We start from the raw sequence: 3,876 nt of genomic DNA on the forward strand, positions 1-3,876 counted from the left end.
TAATAGTATATAATAAAAATAACTTAATTAACTAAATACACCACTACTTACTACTACTACTATATATATATATATATATATATATATATATATATATATAAAGCATAAGAAATAATGTTATAAAATTAACCTTGAGCATTTTGCTCTTGGGCTTTTCTCCTCTGTATGTTGAAATGATGCTTGCTGCGCGTCCCTTGACATCTCTGCTTGTTCGATTGACAAAGTTCTGTTGGCTTTCTTCTTTATTTTTCTGCAAAGAGGGTATCTAATTTGCCTCTATATCGTCACTATTACCTGACAATGACAAGACATCCTCCTGCGAGTAAGACTTATTTCTATTTTCTTCTGCACTTTATTTTTTCACATATTTTTTTTCTTGCTGTGGCTCCATTCTGGTTGCTGTTCTCGTATCTGCCTGCTCGAAGCTTTTCCTGAGCCTGGTGAATAAAATGATTGTATGAAAGCAGAAAATTGATTTCGGTTTCAAAGCCATCAAGTATACAGAAAATCAATACACACAGATAGGTACCTACATGCCGAGTCGCACCACCATGCAGCACAAAAACAATCTGCAATCAATTCACTTGTATGTACATAGAGCTTTCACCATCTCTGACAAAAATATTTACAGACAGAACTAAATCATTTAAAATTAATCTTACAGAAAAACGAATACGACAAAAAAAACATAATCAAAAACAATAAACATACAAACAAGATCTCTGACACAATCAGACGAAAGAATCCATTCTCTCATATGTCAAACGAACAACAGATCAAATTGAGAATATTAAACAAACACAATATTCGAACTATCTTTAGACTACCCAAAAAGATAGGACAAATCTTAAGAAATCCTAAAGATCAAAGATCTCCACTCAGCTCCGCAGGAGTATACAAAATATACTTTGTTCTTGCGGGCAAATATATTGTACATTGGAGAAACTGGGAGAATGATCAACCTAGATAAAAGAACACCAATGTGATGTCAGGCTAAAACACGCAATCAGCATTATTAGAACACAACATCAAATACTGTTTGACAAAACGACCACAATAGCCAACATTATATCATACTTTCCAAGAAAGTATAGAGAAGCTATAAAGATACAAAAACACCCTACCAATCTAAATAGAGGTAATGGCTACAACATAAATAAAATATGGAAAACTATTCTCCCGGTTATTGAATCGATTTCCTCCACTTCTCGCCCTCCCCCGCCCACAATTTTTTTTTCCCCCCATCACTCCAACAAATAGCGTAATATAAAAAAGAATGACCCGGAGGAACAGTTAGGTATCAGACTGCAAGGTTCACGTTGGCATTTCAAGAATTGGATCTGAACACGGAGGAAAACGCAATCTTTATATAGAAAGCACCCGTGGAAGCCTCAAGAATATTAATAATAATAATTAAAAAATCAATTTTAAAAGTTTCAATAATATAATCAATAAAAACGCAATAATAGTTTCACTGAAAAACAAACACAACGGGTTGAATGAGTATAAAAGAAATGCTAGCGAAAACAAAACTTGCACGAACTCATGCATGCAAATACGCTCGGACACGCTTCATTATAATAACGCTTTTATTATCAGTAATAATACAGATCAAAATAAAATAAAATTCTCGTTTTTGATTGACCGAATATTTTCGTTTTTTACTCGCACTAATTGGATGATTATTTTGCGAGAAAAGAAATCGTAATCATTTTTTAAACTTTGTCATTTTTTATCTCAAAAATTACTGCTTTTAAAAAAAAAATCTAAGAGATATAAAATGTTCATTTTGATTCAATTAAACTTACATAATTTTTTCAGAATTTTCATTCGAAGTTTAGATTTTTTTAAATAAAAAATTGTTTATAATTTTTCAATAATTACTTAAAAAATAAAGTGTATATGGATGTTTTTTTCGCAGAATAATATGAGGAATCGAATCCAATCATTTTCAATCGGTAGAACGTTGATCCGTCGGTTTACACATTTTCTAAACGGGATAAATTATCGCCTATAAGTCATCCTCTTTCTTCTTTGTAGCCCTTGACAAAGCGTAATGATGTATCAAATCCTCGACAGCCCGGCCGTCCAATTCTCACGATCTTGTGCCAATTAGGCGGCTTCGTGGTTCGATTTACCCAACAGTGATTTGAGTTGGTCGACTCTGTTCGGGGATCTGCCCCTTGGTTTCCATTTGCCATTTTTCCATTTTTCTCTCGATCATCATCTTCTCCATCGAATCGTTTTGCCGCGCAATATGACCAAAGAAATCGAGATATCCTCCTCGGCAACCTCGTACGGATGTGAAGCTTGTCCAACAAAGACTAGTGCGGCATTCCGTCCATGATATTCGCAGTATTCTTCGATACACCCACATCTCGGAACTCTTGATTCTCCTCCAATCCTCTCTTTTCATTGTTCATGTTTCCGAGGCGTAGCAATTGGAAATACTAGAGCGTTTGTCAATCGGAATTTGATGATTTTTATAACACTGTAGTCTATCTAGATTCTGATCAGTTTTGAGATTGCCGCTCTCTCGCCATTGCAATTCGTCGGATTTCGTCAGAGCTTCTGATGCTGGTTGCGAGAGCTCCAAGGCGATATACGAATTTGTCTATCACTTCAAAATCAGCTATTTACCATAACGTATATAAAGCTGTTTATCATTCACCTTCCATCATTATCATAATCTTGATTTTTACTCTAGTGATGATTGAGGCCAAAATCTCTAAATCGGGACAGTCGCTGCATGATCGTCTCTAGCTCGGCAGCATAGGCGGCGACATTAGAATGTCATCGGCGTAGATTGAATGATCTTCCTGTCTCCCAGTGGTATGTCTCCATTCCAATCCTCCAAAACCCTTCACATTGAATTCCGTGTAGATGTTAAATAGAATCGGAGATAGGATGCAACTCTGGTTCAGCTTCTATTCTGAGCTCCTCGAAGTCGCGATTAACTTGGACGGTCATCGAGTTTTGATTGTACAGCGCCTTGATGAGATTGATAAAGTGATGAGAAACTCCCATGTCCTAAAACATTCCATAGAGATATCCATTTGACAGAGTCGAAAGCTTTGGTGTAATCGAAACACAGAAATATGGTACGTCAAATTCTCTTGCTTTCTAAATGCGCTATCACAAGTTCAGTATTTGAACTCTCTAGTTCCCCTGCCAGGAACGAATCCACACTGCTCTTCGGCTATCTCGATTAACAGGAAGTGTCTGAGTCTGTCGTTGAGAAGAATTTTACTGACGTGTGGAAATCAGCGAAACCGTCCTGTTGTTGAAACAATCCATTGGAGAGTTTTTCTTGTATATGGGTATGAAGAGTCACACCACTTATTTGGCCAGATTCCCGATCACCAATATTGTTTTATAAGGAAAATAGAGATACTCAGCTCCTTCATTGCCTTGATCGTTTTCCGCCGTAATGCCGTCGGAATCAGGAGACCTCTTGTTCCGAAGATAGTCTTCTCAACTTCTGACTGCAGAATATCTGGTTCTTCCGTATTGTGATCGGAATGATAATCATCGTTTCGTGGTTTATCTTTGAACAGGTCTATGCAATATTTCCTTTATGCTTTTACTATTCTCTCTGTCTGCGTATTTTTCAGATCGTCCTTGATAACCTAAATTTGAATTTCCTCGTCAATTTATTGTCTTGAAGAATTTATGCGAGTTCTCGGCAGAGTGCTGTTCGATCTCTAAACATATTGTCTGCAAGGATTTGTTCTTGTTCTGGCTGCATACTTTTAATCTCTTGATTGAGCACTCTTAGATGCTGGCAGAATCATCGTTTCCCATATTCCTCCGCAGAATTTGTCACTCTTCCACAAGATTAAGGTAGCAGTATTGCCATGAGATCTTTTCAGCTGA

The sequence above is a fragment of the Atta cephalotes genome (genome assembly GCF_000143395.1).
Source record: "Atta cephalotes unplaced genomic scaffold scaffold00067, whole genome shotgun sequence".
NCBI lineage: Eukaryota > Metazoa > Arthropoda > Insecta > Hymenoptera > Formicidae > Atta > Atta cephalotes.